Source organism: Cervus elaphus, chromosome 16 (assembly GCF_910594005.1).
Source record: "Cervus elaphus chromosome 16, mCerEla1.1, whole genome shotgun sequence".
NCBI classification, from domain to species: domain Eukaryota; kingdom Metazoa; phylum Chordata; class Mammalia; order Artiodactyla; family Cervidae; genus Cervus; species Cervus elaphus.
This window is the reverse complement of record NC_057830.1, coordinates 21748353-21762577: the sequence shown is the minus strand read 5'-3', so window position 1 is coordinate 21762577 and position 14225 is coordinate 21748353. Positions and strand designations below refer to the sequence as shown.

Genomic DNA, 14225 nt, shown 5'->3' with positions numbered 1-14225 from the left:
CCATAGAAAGTATGCAGAAAGACTGCAAAAACAAGTTAAAAAAATTAAAAGGCACACACTATACCTACTAATCAGAGAAAAGATAACGCAGTTACATTAATATTAAGCTAATCGAACTTTACTTCTAATACTACTTTTGCCTTAAAGGACACATTATTTTAAGACTCAATGGTGAGGAAAATATAAAATGCTAAACCTGTCTGCACCTAGTAACATAACCACAAAATAGATAAAGCAAAAATTATCATTAAGGAGAAACAGACAAATGCAAAATAAGCATACCAATACATTTCTCTTGGTAACCAATACAACCAGCAAACCGAAGGGAAAAAAGGACAACAAGAATTTAACACAATTAGCAAAGCTGAACTAACAAATATAAAACACTTCATCCAACAAATGTACAAGCACATTCTTTCCAAGCACACAAAGGTCATTTACAAACACTGATCAGAGCAGTGACGTGGCACACAGCAGGCAGAGAGGGCGTGCTTGCCCTCACTCCTCCTTCCTCTTTCTCTACTCTGTATTTGTGGCAGCAGCAGTGTCCACGATCTAGTCACCAACAAGCAGCTCTTTGTCAGCGTGCAGGAGCTACACACTCCAGGTGAGCAGCCAGGAGACAGTCGCCGAGATCAAGGCTCCTGTAGTCTCGCTGGAGAGCACTGCTCCAAAGGATCAAGTCCTGCTCCTGGCAGGCACACCCCGAGAGGATGAGGCTACCCTGGGCCAGTGTGGGTTAGAGGTTCTGAGCACTCTGGAAGCAGCCAGCCTCACCCTTGGTCCATGGTTTCCTGGCCCCTGCTGGGAAAGGAAGGGTCAGACTCCCAAGGTGGCCGAACAAGAGAAAAAGAAGACAGACTGGGCCAAGAAGCCTATGCAGCGGAACCAGCACTTTGTCAGTGCTGTGCCCACGCTGGGCAAGAAGGGCCCCAATGCTGACTCTCAAGTCCTCTGTAATCTTGGCTTTCTCTAATAAAGCCACTTAGCCCAATCATATGGAAAAAAAAAAAAAAAAGAACCTGATCAGATTGTCTGTTAGGCCATAAAGCAAGCTCCAAAAAATGTCATAAGCTTTTAATTATATAGTATTCTGACCACAAAGGAATCAAAACAGAAACCAGAGAAAAGCACATAGGATACAGAAGATTCTTAGACCAAAGAAACTATTCTGTATGTAACTATAATGGTGGATACACATTACAAATGTAAAGGCTCACAGACTATATAAAAGAGTGAACCCTGGTGGGCCAGTGACTCCATATTCCCAACACACGCGGCCCAGGTTTGGTTCCTAGTCAGGGAACTAGTAATAGATCCCACAGGCCACAACTAAGAGTTACCATGACACAACTAAAGATCACGCACGCATCACTGAAAATGGAAGATCCTGCATGCCACAACTAAAACCTCGTACAGCCCCATAAACAAATATTTTTTTAAAAAGAAGAGTGAACCCTATGTGACCTTGGATGACAATGATGTCAACATAGGTTCATCCACTCTTACAAATGTACAATCTGGTACAGGATGTTGCTAATAGAAGAGGCTGAGCTTGTGTGTGATCAGGGGGCACAGGGAACTCTGTACTTTCTACTCAGTATTGCTGTGAACATAAAGCTGCCCTTAAAAATAAAGGTGTATTTGGAAATAAGAAAAAAAAAGTTTATCTGGCAGACTAGGTTAATGAGTATGCTATGATTACAAACAACTCTCAAAATCTTAGTTGCTTAAGACCAAAGATATTCCCACTTCCTGCCTTCCCCCTCTTTTCTCCACTCTTGCCCTCCCCACCCCACCCTCAGCTCTCCATTTGCTCTAGACACATGAAGACCTGAACCGCAAGACGCTCCACCTGTAAACATGAGCACTGGCAACAGGAAGGGAATATGGCAAATCTCACCACTGCTCTTAAAGCCCGTGTGACAAGTCTCTTCAGCTCACACTTCACTGGCCAAGACAAATCACATGACTACTTAACTGTGGAGGCAGAAACTAAAAGCAAAAACACTGCCACACGCTCTCGGAAATGATTTAAACTTAATACTGGTGAGGATGTGGAGTCAGAAGAATGCACTCACCAGAAAAGAAACTGATAGGTATACCCATACTGGATGTGGCATTATCTAATACTGAACATAGGCATGAAAGACCCAACAATTCTACTCCTCAGTCTACCCAACAGAAAAGCAACCAAGAAACATGAACCTGAATGTTACACAAGCCCCGTGACACTCGTGAAATAAGCCTCCTGGATCACCTCATATGGGGAGCTGCTCAGGTCTAAATCCATCATGGCCCTTCCCCCAGACCAGTACTTCCCACAGGTTGTTCTAGCCAATGACTGGCCATAGGCAGGATGCTAAAGGAGGCCCATTTCAGCAGGACAAGGGAATCCTCTGGTCCCAACTTTGGCTAGAGGACATGTCACTGGCCTTCCAAAACTTTCTTAGAACATCACTTAAGTCCTAAGTTACCAGACATTCTCTTCAATTTCTTCCTCCTCCACATGCATCAGACCTGCAAGGGGCTGTTCACTCTCTCCCCAGTATTTCTCCCAATACTGCAAAACCTAATCCTTGTCTTGTCCTTGGAGGGAACTGAACAGTCTCAAAGTGGGAACAACCTAATATTTATCAGCAGGAGAATGAACAGCCATGGATAATACATGAGTAAATCATTACATGCATAAACAAAGTACAACTATACGCGACCTTGTGAATGAAATGAATGACAAAAATGAGTAGCAGTTGCCCAGGTAGTGTCACAAACCACAGATTTGTAATGACTTCTGTACTTTCCATATATTTCACTGAAAAAGAAAAAGAAAAGCAAGACTCTGAGGAGTCAACTGTCCTTAAACCAAAAGGGGAATTGGCTACTTACCATCAATCAGATACAACCACTACGGAGAACAGTGTGGAGGTTCCTTAAATAACTAAGAATAAAAGTACCATCCGTGTGTGCTCAGTCACGTCCGCCTCCTTGCGACCCCATGGACTGCATGCAGTCCACCAGGCTCCTCTGTCCATGAAATTTTCCAGGCAAGAGTATCAGAGAAGGGGTTGCCATTTCCTCCTCCAGAGGATCTTCCTGACCCAGGGATCGAACCAGTTTTTCCTGAGTCTCCCACATTAGTAGGCAGATTCTTTTATCACAGAGCCACCTGGGAAGCCCAAAGGTGATGCTGAGGGTGATGAGAGTCAAAGGAAAAAATAACTTCTTCCTCTTTTTCTCCCTCCCTCTCTCCCTCTTCTTACCTTCACCTTAGCATTCATTTGAGCAAAGACATCAATGCTACTCTCAAAACTACCATATGTGACTCAGCAAGCCCCCTACTGGGCACACCCCCTGAGAAAACCCTAATTCAAAAGGACACATGTACCCCAGTGCTCAGAGCAGCGATATTTACAACAGCCAGGATATGGGAGCAATTGAGATGTCCGTTGACAGATGAATGGACAAAGATGTGGTGCATATATACAATGGAATATTGCTCAGCAGCCATAAAAAGGAACAAAATTAGGTCATTTGTAATGACGTGGATGAACCTAGAATCTGTCATACAGTAGAGGGAAGTCAGAAAGAGAAAAACAAATACCGTGTATACATGGAATATATGGAATCTAGAAAAACGGTACTGAGGAACCAAACTGCACAACAGGAACAAGGATGCAGATGTGGAGGATGGCCTTCGGGCCGGGGGGCGAACTGAGAGAGCAGCGCTGGCGTGTACACACTGCCATCTGTGAAACAGCTAGCTACTGAGAGGCTGGCGGAGAGCACAGGAAGCTTGGTGCCCTGGGAGGACCTAGGCGTGGGACACAGGGGATGGGAGGGAGGCTCGAGAGAGAGGGGATATATGCATACTTACAGCTGATGCGTGCTTTTGTATAGCAGAAACACAATTGTAAAGCAACTATACTCCAATTAAAAAATAAAATAAACACAGAGTATAGGCAATTTATATTTCTTCAGTGAAGCCACTTTCCAAAAAGATTCTACCAAATTATCGTCCCACAGTTATGTAAATTATTTATTTAAAGGCTATGCATTTTAGGTGAACACTATTTTATGGACTAAAACTTGTGGTGAAGAGTAATTATGAAGAGAAAGCACATAAGATTGCTTTTATCTTTTACTGAGTCCATTTAACAGATTCAAGATATTAGATCTGATAGAGTGCCTGATGAACTATGGACCGAGATTTGTGACATTGTACAGGAGGCAGGGATCAAGACCATCCCCAAGAAACAGAAATGCAAAAAAGCAAAATGGTTGTCTCAGGAGGGCTTACAAGTAGCTGTGAAAAGAAGAGAAGTAAAAACCAAAGAAGAAAAGGAAAGATACATCCATTTGAATGCAGAGTTCCAAAGAATAGCAAGGAGATATAAGAAAGCCTTCCTCACTGATCAGTGCAAAGAAATAGAGGAAAACAATAGAATGGGAAAGACTAGAGATCTCTTCAAGAAAATTAGAGATACCAAGGGAACATTTCATGCAAAGATGGACTCAATAAAGGACAGAAATGGTATGGACCTGACAGAGGCAGAAGATATTAAGAGGTGGCAAGAATACACAGAAGAACTATACAAAAAAGATCTTCACGACCCAGATAATCAGGATGGTGTGTGTGATCACTCACCTAGAGACAGACATCCTGGAATGTGAAGTCAAGTGGGCCTTAGAAAGCATCACTACAAACAAAGCTAGTGTAGGTGATGGAATTCCAGTTGACCTATTTCAAATCCTAAAAAATGATGTAGTTAAAGTGCTGCACTCAACATGCCAGCAAATTTGGAAAACTCAGCAGTGGTCACAGGACTGGAAAAGGTCAGTTTTCATTCCAATCCTTAACAAAGGCAATCCCAAGGAATGCTCAAACTACCACACAATTGCACTCATCTCACACACGAGTAAAGTAATGCTCAAAATTCTCCAAGCCAGACTTCAACAGTAGGGCGTGAACCGTGAACTTCCAGATGTTCAAGCTGGTTTTAAAAAAGGCAGAGGAACCAGAGATCAAATGCCAACATCCGCCGGATCATCGAAAAAGCAAGAGAGTTCCAGAAAAACATCTATTTCTGCTTTACTGACTATGCCAAAGCCTTTGACTGTGTGGATCACAACAAACTGGAAAATTCTTAAAGAGATGGAAATACCAGACCACCTGACCTGCCTCTTGAAAAATCTGTATGCAGGTCAGGAAGCAACAGTTAGAACTGGACATGGAACAACAGACTGGTTCCACATAGGAAAAGGAGTACATCAAGGCTGTATATTGTCACCCTGCTTATTTAACTTCTATGCAGAGTACATCATGAGAAACGCTGGGCTGGAGGAAGCACAAGCTGGAATCAAGATTGCCGGAAGAAGTAACAATAACCTCAGATATGCAGATGACACCACCCTTATGGCAGAAAGTGAAGAAGAACTAAAGAGCCTCTTGATGAAAGTGAAAGAAGAGAGTGAAAAAGTTGGCTTAAAGCTCAACATTGAGAAAACAAAGATCATGGCATCCAGGCCCATCACTTCATGGCCAACGGATAGAGAAACAGTGTCAGAGTTTATTTTTCTGGGCTCCAAAATCACTGCAGTTGGTGATTGCAGCCATGAAATTAAAAGACGCTTACTCCTTGGAAGAAAAGTTATGACCAACCTAGATAGCATATTAAAAAGCAGAGACATTACTTTACCAACAAAGGTCCATCTAGTCAAAGCTATGGTTTTTTCCAGTAGTCATGTATGGATGTGAGAGTTGGACTATAAAGAAAGCTAAGTGCCGAAGAATTGATGCTTTTAAACTGTGGTGTTGGAGAAGACTCTTGAGAATCCCTTGGACTGCAAGGAGATCCAACCAGTCCATCCTAAAGGAGATCAGTCCTGGGTGCTCACTGGAAGGACTGATGTTGAAGCTGAAACTCCGATACTTTGGCCACCTGATGTGAAGAACTGACTCATTTGAAAAGACCCTGATGCTGGGAAAGCTTGAAGGCGAGAGAAGGGGACGACAGAGGGTGAGATGGCTGGATGGCATCACCAACTCAATGGACATGAGTTTTGAGTAAACTCCGGGAGTTAGTGATGGACAAGGAGACCTGGCATGCTGCAGTCCATGAAGTCGCAAAGAGTCAGACACAACTGAGCAACAGAATTGAACTGAGTCCATTTAAAGAAAAACTTCTTAAGATTATATAGAAATACCAGAGTAACCAAAAATTACCAATTATAACTCAATGATTAATTCTAAATTAAAAAAAAAACCATTTAACAGACCTTCCAGCCCAGGATGCAACTGTCACCACAGCATTTACAGATCCCAGTTCAGTGTCCTGTCCACATCAATAAACTTGGCCTAACCCAAGTTTATATTCCCTCCATCATCATCTCACACCCTTAACATCCATTCCCACAATTACTCCCGAGGCAAACTCTTTTGGAGGGTAGTCTACCTCTTCATGAATCACACTCTGCACCTCATCCTTTGGGGCCTTCTGGGAGGATCCTAGGGGAAGCCAAATGCAGGTTTTTCAGGCAAACAAAGATTAAGTTCAGACAGAGGATGGAAAGGCTGTTTCTACTGGCAAAGGTAGCCCAACAGAATTTAGGTGTTCAAGATCTCCAGCTAAATCAGAAACTGACCATATGTCTCTAATCCAATTTTCAGGATGCCACTCCTAACCAAAGTTCTCACCTACTAACAGGGAATTCAATTTGCAGTTTTAGGGCAGGCACAGAAACTTTCAGGTCCCTTATGTGGAACCCTCGCTGGAAATTTAAAACCTTGAGCTCATCATTTTGCTGTGTAACGTTTTAACTTGGCTAGGCTAAACTGCACTCCCAGGATTTCCCTTGTATTTCTTTCAGGACTGGGCGGGCCACAGAGAGACTACCGTGCGGCAGGCGGAGGGCACATCTGGCGGGACACCTGCGGTCGCTAACTCCCCATCTGCCTCACTGGTGCGAGGCTGCAACAGCTACTCTACCTTCCCCCAGGCTCCCTGAGTCTCTGTCTCCTGGGCCAAGTGTGTGCGGTCAGCTCCAAGACAAAGGCCCAGCTCTTTCTGGATGCCCACTCAACCAAGGTCAGAGGCAACACCACTGAGACAGCTCTCCACCTGTCTCGCTGTGGCTTCCAGTCTGTTTTCTCCCCCAAGGCACTTCCACCTTTCTTTCTCAAATTCCCGTCCTACTGACTACAACTCTAGCATGAGGCACACAGGCAGCCTTGTCAACAAGCTGCATTGCCAGCTCCACACTGTGTTAACTGAGATCTCTGAATACGACTGTCTGACAGACCCCTGGACAGAAAACCACACATTTAACCACACAGCCTCAATCTGCCTTTGGATCATGCTAGCTAGGGCCCAGGGGATGTGAGCCCTCAGAATCCAAGAACTGAGCTAAGGACCAGAAAAGTATTTATGGACAAAAACAATTAAGAATCTCTGCTCTCATGAAGTGCCTTTTTGAGAAAACAAAAACTCCTTAAATCATGTGAATAAAAGTAACCCTGTAATTTTGATAAGCACTTGGAAGGACAGCAATGTCTCTAATATAAGGACTTGACTTGAAGAAAATCAAGAAAAAACTTCAAAACCTTCAGAAAATTGATGGTTACTGTAAGCTGAGTGATGGCTATATGGAGATTCTCTACTCTACCTTTATTAGAAACTTTACAAACACTTTCATCAAAACAGCTTTCATCAAAAAGTGATGCTTGAGACAAGAAAGGCAGACTAAGAACTGAAATTTGGACAGAAAAGCATTCCAGGAAGTGGGAAAGAACAAGTGCCATGCTTCCTAGTGGCGGAGATGATGATGGGCACTGGAGATAGGAGAAGCACCTGCATGTCTGCAGCAAAGGGAGAGACAGCGCAGGTGAGCACAAGGCCCCAGAGGATAAAAATCATGCACACCCTAAGGCCTGCTATGGAGCTCTGTCCTTAAAGGGGAAGCCACTTAGAGTTTTATGTAAACGGTGATACACTTAGATTTGCCTTTAAAAAAAAAAAAAAAAAAAGGTAATTTCTAAAAAAAAAAACAGGTAATTTCTGACACTAACAAATTATAATACAGACATATTTACCTCTTACCCAACAATCTCACTATCTTGAAACTGTATCTGATCAAATACAAAACAATGTATCGAACAAGGTTATTCATTGCAATAATTTTTTAACAGCAGCAGAATATAAACACTATATATCTACTTAGGAAATGAACTACCAGCACAAAAGAGTACATACCAAGAATACAGAAGTGTATATGAAGTAATCTCCAGAATATATTAAGTAAAAAGGAAGAAACAACTGTGGATACAAGCTTTTTGGAAACAAAAGCAGACACAAACTTCTTTTTAAGAAAAGCAGGTAAAAAAATGTTTCCTTATGTTGCAAAAATAAGTAGAAAAATAAACCAGAAATAAAAGTGGAGCAGGAGGAAAACAGTTTAGAGATAGGAAAAGAAAGGAGAATGTGAACACACCTTTACAATGCAGCTTTGACTCTGGAACTATATAAATGTTTCACACACTGAAACAAAATACGTTTAGAAAATCATTGAAGCAATCCTTAAATGTTAGGGATTTCATTCAAATAAGCCAAACTAATAATCAAATTGATTATAAAAATCAGACAAAATGTTATTTCAAATAATTCTATAATTCAGAATGTAAACATTTTTAAAACAAAGGGAATAGAAACCTACAATCATTCTAATGTTAAAACGTTTTTGAACTACCATGTTTATATTCTAGGATAAAGGAAAAGTAATTAAAGTTGATAAGAATGCAAATTTTTAACATTAAAGAAGATAAATTCAAAGTAAAAACCCTATGAAGTTAAATGTGAACTGGAACTAGCAGCACAAAATCAAAACTAGTATTTCCCAAGTCTGTCCAATGACAGCAAGGGCATCTCAGCGGCAATAAGGACACACAGCACCAGATTTTGGTATCTAAACTCCACTGCCTGATAAAAAGAGCTAAAAGAACTGGTTGATAGATATTGGGAAGAAAAAGCACAAAGTGAGTCTCAGACATCTTGTAACATGAGCAAGAAACAATTCAAAGGTTAACAGGGCCACATCCAAGGGAAGAAAACTAGTTTGAAATGACCAAGCCATGACCAAACTAGGACAAGTTGAGGGAAAAAAATTATGACTACTTGATTAAGACACACTGCAAATACATAAAATTCCACAGGTCCACAGTGATCCTAAACAAGAGAAAGCAAGAGGGAATACACAGTAACAAATCAACCCTGTACACAGGGAAAATAACATTCTTACCCTTGTGTCAAGACCTAAAACTCATGCTAGGAATATTAATTTAGATATGATTAGTTAATATATGGTTAAGTAGGTCATATAGACATACATGCCTATAACTATATAGACCATCTATAAATAAATATGTAGATCATTTGCAGACAAGTCCAACTATTAAACCTAAGTTATAAGGATGTAACTGTAAGCAAGCTGAACAACAGACATAAGCAAACAAATATAATCTAAGTTTGAAAGTTGTCCTGCCTTTTATTACTACAATCTAAAAACATTTCAAGTGGTATTTAAATACTTCATTAGTCTCTTTATTTACTCTCTCAACATTTGGATAAAACAATATCCATGATGAATTGATCCTTTCTCTATCACCCACCCCACCCCCAAAAAAGTCAACACATTTAACATTTTAATGTCTCCAGACAAATTGCCTTTGCTTCAAATTACTTTATCCTTATTCAACAGGCTGCTGCTGCTGCTAAGTCACTTCAGTCGTGTCTGACTCTGTGCGACCCCATAGACGACAGCCCACCAGGCTCCGCCATCCCTGGGATTCTCCAGGCAAGAACACTGGAATGGGTTGCCATTTCCTTCTCCAATGCATGAAAGTGAAAAGTGAAAGTGAAGTCGCTCAGTCGTGTCCAACTCTTCAGGACCCCATGGACTGCAGCCTACCAGGCTCCTCCACCCATGGGATTTTCCAGGCAAGAGTACTGGAGTGGGTTGCCATTGCCTTCTCCGTATTCAACAGGCTAGACTCTTGTAAACTTGAGCTGGAACACTGGTAGATTCCTTCAATCCATCTTTCAGAGGTTTAATGCCCTTCAATGAATGGCTCCCTGCACCGCCCCCCCACCCCCCGCCAACTACCACCACCACCCTTCGGATAAAACAGCAACCACCTTAATGTCATATGTTCAATTATTTAAAATCTGGCCCCAAATTCATTCCTAGACAGACTGATCATGTCAAACTTAAGTGGTGTCAGCAGCTATAGATCAATAACCACAGGGAACTTATGATACCCAGAAGCCCTAGGAATCACTCACATGGGAGTAACAGATAACACAGCAAAACCTTTGATTGTAATTCAAATCCAGAATGGTCTAACACTCATCATGACTCCGCTCCTGTTGTTCCTTCATCTAAACTGCTTTCCTCTAACCTATAGTCTTAACCCTGCTCGAACATCACCTTCTCTCCCCAGATGTCTCACCATATGCCTGGGTATCTTCCCTACTAACCTGTAAGGTCTCTAAGGGCGTATCTTCATGTACCATGCCCATAGCTGACTTATGGCAATTTAAAAGCCAAAAAATAAGCACCCAATAAAAATTTAATTAAAAATTTAATAGAACACAAGCACAACTAAGCAACCTATTGCTGAAAAAAAAAAATGCTAACAACTATAGCAAAGTTTAAAAGCATGGAGAAGAAGGAAATCAACAATGATTGAATCAACAATGATTGGCACCAGCTGCTGCATTTCAGGAACTGTACTGGGAACTCTACACATCCATTTCATTTAACTATTGTAATAGCCTTACATGATAGGTTTCATCCCAGTTTACAGTTGAGGAATAGCGCTTAGAAGGGCTATGTGATGAATCAGGTATGTGGCTTTGGACCAGTAAGGAGTGGGGTTGGATTTCAACCCAGACTCTTCAGAGTTGAAGGCCATTCGATCTCCACGTCCAACTCCAGAGCTCACATCTTTTTCACAATGGATTCCCCATTTCCAATTTCTTTTTGTTCAAAGGAAAGAAAGAAAACATAATTAAGCATCTAATAATTATAAGGAAGTATTTCCATGATATATATTTTTAACAAATTAGAATTCTGCTAATTCAAAAGAAATATCCAACAACACTGTTATTTTTAATCTCTGCAATAATCCACCATAATTCTTTCGGAACAGCAGTATCCTTTTTACATGTTTCTAACATACCAGAGGAAAAAAATGCTAACAAGGAGTACAGCCAATGGAGTTTAACTGTATACAATCAGGTAAGTCATTGGGAAGCGAGAACACTGCATAATTAGATTTCTTCTAGTTAAGACTTCAAATTAATGGCTCATAATTGTATCATATCAACACGTAAGAGTCAAATCTGAGGTACTCTTTCCCACAGGATGCACAGGCAAGCAAAAGTCACATCAACCTTCCACTCCACGATTTACGAGAGTGGTACCATTACCTGTAAGGACACCAATGACCAACATTTCACCGTTACCTAGATTTCATGAGTGCTACTAAATATTACACCAAAAACAAGAAAGTATCTAAGGTCAATATGGAAAACAATGCTGGTACTATTTCTCAGCACCATTAATCGGATACTGTGAACTGTGACCCTGGGGGAAAAGGAACAGAACACAGCACAGTTTCCCAAACTAAGGTGACCGAGGACTCCTTTGATTTTCCTGCAGCATTTCTTAGCATGAGTGTCACAAAGGATACCCCCTTAAACGCTGCTTCATATATACACCCGAAACAAAGTAAATATTACTACTGGATTCTGCACTAGTAAATAAAGAAACAGTACTATCAAAACTCTGGGGATCATCGAAAATCTTAAAAAAAAAAATTCTAAGTTAATCATAGAGATAACTGAAGGTCTCTTTCCTTAACTCATTTCACAGCATTCTGAAGTAACCATTTTGCTACTCAAAGAAATTCTATTCTCTCACAAGAAACACACACCTACTATCGACGATTCTGACAAACATTTAACGACCTTTACATGTAATTATCAAGTTAAATCCCATGAACACAGGGGCCTGGTAGGTTAGTCCATGAGGTCACAAGAGTCGGACACGACTTAGCTACTGAACAACAAATCAAGTCTGATAATAAAGGTTCTGTAAATTGCTAGCTACAATTTTTTGGTATTCGCCTCTTACCCAAGGATTGGGGGAAGGGCAGAAGGTTCCTCATCTCACTTGCCCCTCATCTGAAATTTCACAGCCTCTTAAAAGTTCACCTCTAAGAACGTTAACAGACTCAATCTGTCCTGGTATATACACCCTCAAGTACAGGTTTAGTTTTCATTTCCTAACAAAAGCTATGTAGAAAGCAATTACTGTACTCTCCATCAATCCCTTCAGACCGCAGAGGTCCTTCCAGAAAATTCCAACAGAAGTTATATAGGAATTTGCATTTGGGGAGGTATGTCGTCTTTGGCAGAAGTCATGTTATACAGCGCAATCCCTTAACACTTAAATGTATTGAGGGTTGCTTTCTGACGTACAGATCTGTATTTGCTACTTCAACATGCATGGAAAACCCTCTCCAAAACCAGGAATCCCAACCCACAAATCATAAAAAGCAGATAAGCGTGAAGCAACTGCGTAAACAGATTTGGGGTGCCTATTTCGTGGCATTTATGGTTGAGGCCATCACTAAAATTCAATCCGGATAAAGTCGACAACGCATCCCCAACAGTAAAGATGAACAGAGCCAAACCGTAGGCACTGCGCAGTTTCCGCGCCGTGCGATTAATCTCAGCAAATGCTTGCGGAATGCGCTCAAGGTCACTCGTGATGAAAAAGAAAAGTGTGTGTGTGTGTATGTGTGAGTGTGCGTGTGCAGAAACGCCCGCCGTCGGCCAGTCCCGCGCAGAGCTGCCCATGGCGCGTGGACAGGCAGCCAAGGGGGCGGGGGAAACAAGGGGGGGGTTACCGAGAGACCCGAAAAACCACCTTCTCCGCCAAGCCCACTGCTGCAGAACCCCGGGCAGCCACCCGGGAGATTACGCCGTCGTAGGTACGCAGCCCTGGGTAGGAGAGCAACGCCAGGCCTCCGGAGGGTCCCGATCTCGGAGAACCCCCTCCCCTTTCTGTGGTCCGGTTCCAGCGCCCCTCTAGCTACGGAGACCAGTCCTCCTTCCCACCCCCACCTCCTTCCACCCTCCACCCCAGCCCCTCCCCACGCCGCGAGGGCCTGTTCCCCTCCCCCCTTACATCCCCTCCCACCACCCGGGGGTCCAGCCCCCACCCCCGCCCTAGGGGACTCCTACACCGCCCCCTCAGGCCCCGAGGGTCTCATTCCTTCCTCCCCCGCCCAACCCGGGTTATGCAACACTCATCCGCCCCGCCCCCCCGCCAGCGCCCGCCGCATTGCCCCCCCCTCCCCGGGCCCAGCCACCCCGCGCCCCCCGCCCGCTCGAGTGCCGAGGCCTCCCGAACAAAGCGCGCGGGGCTGGCCGGCCGGGCCGGGGGCGGCGGCCATGTTGGCGGGGGCGGCGAACAAAGGCGCGCGGCCCGAGCCCGAGGCCCCCGCCCGAAGCCCGGCCGGCAGGGGGCGCTGTACAGGCGCCGCCCGCCGCCCGGACAATGCGCCGCGGCCCGCTGCTCCCCGGGCGCCACCGCCCCTCAACGCGCCCCGCCCGCGGCACCGCTGCGGCGCCCGCTCCCCGGCGGTGCACAGGCCTCACCTGCTGGCCTCTTAGGCCGCCGTCTGCAGCCCTTGGGCCCTGCCGTCCCGCGCCGCGCTCCCGCCCCGGCCCGACCGAGCCAGACGGCGCCGCCCCGCCCCCGCTCCGCTCCGCGGCCGCCGCCGCCCGCCCCCGACCGCACGGCGCACGCGCACTGCGGCCACCGACTGCACCGGCAGCGCCGCCCGGCCCCGGCCCGACGGGCCGCATTACGCAGGCGCTCCAGCTGGAGGGCGGGGCCGAGAGGACAGAGGGCGGGGCCTGGCGGCAGGACTCGGCTTGAGGATGCTCACCTGGCGGCGGGGCGGGACCGAATAAAGGAAGGCCTGGAGGTGGGGCGGGGCCTGATGCTGCAGCAGGGCGGGGCCTGGCGCCACTCACCTGGCAGCCAAGCACAGCGGACCAGGGCCTGGCGCCGGGGTGGGGCCTGGCAGCGGGGAGGGGCCGGGCGCGGCTCTCACCTGGGGGCGGGGCCTGGCCGGGTCCCAGCTGCGCGCAGAGAGG

General features: G+C 44.6%; 1 protein-coding gene across 3 annotated transcripts in view; it reads right to left on the bottom strand.

Annotated features, from left to right (window-relative positions):
* SPIN1 (spindlin 1) overlaps positions 1 to 13993 on the bottom strand; it is a 78228-nt gene extending 64235 nt beyond the window's left edge. Inside the window, exons 1-2 of one of the 3 annotated variants that reach the window (XM_043927338.1) lie at positions 13722 to 13834; positions 10833 to 11030 (exon numbers count right to left, since the gene is read on the bottom strand). The gene's annotated coding sequence lies outside the window, so the exon portion shown is untranslated. Of the gene's footprint in view, positions 1 to 10832; positions 11031 to 13721 lie in introns of all 3 variants that reach the window. The other 2 variants (XM_043927340.1, XM_043927337.1) reach the window with 2 other exon arrangements.
* Between the last annotated feature and the right edge of the window lie 232 nt (positions 13994 to 14225).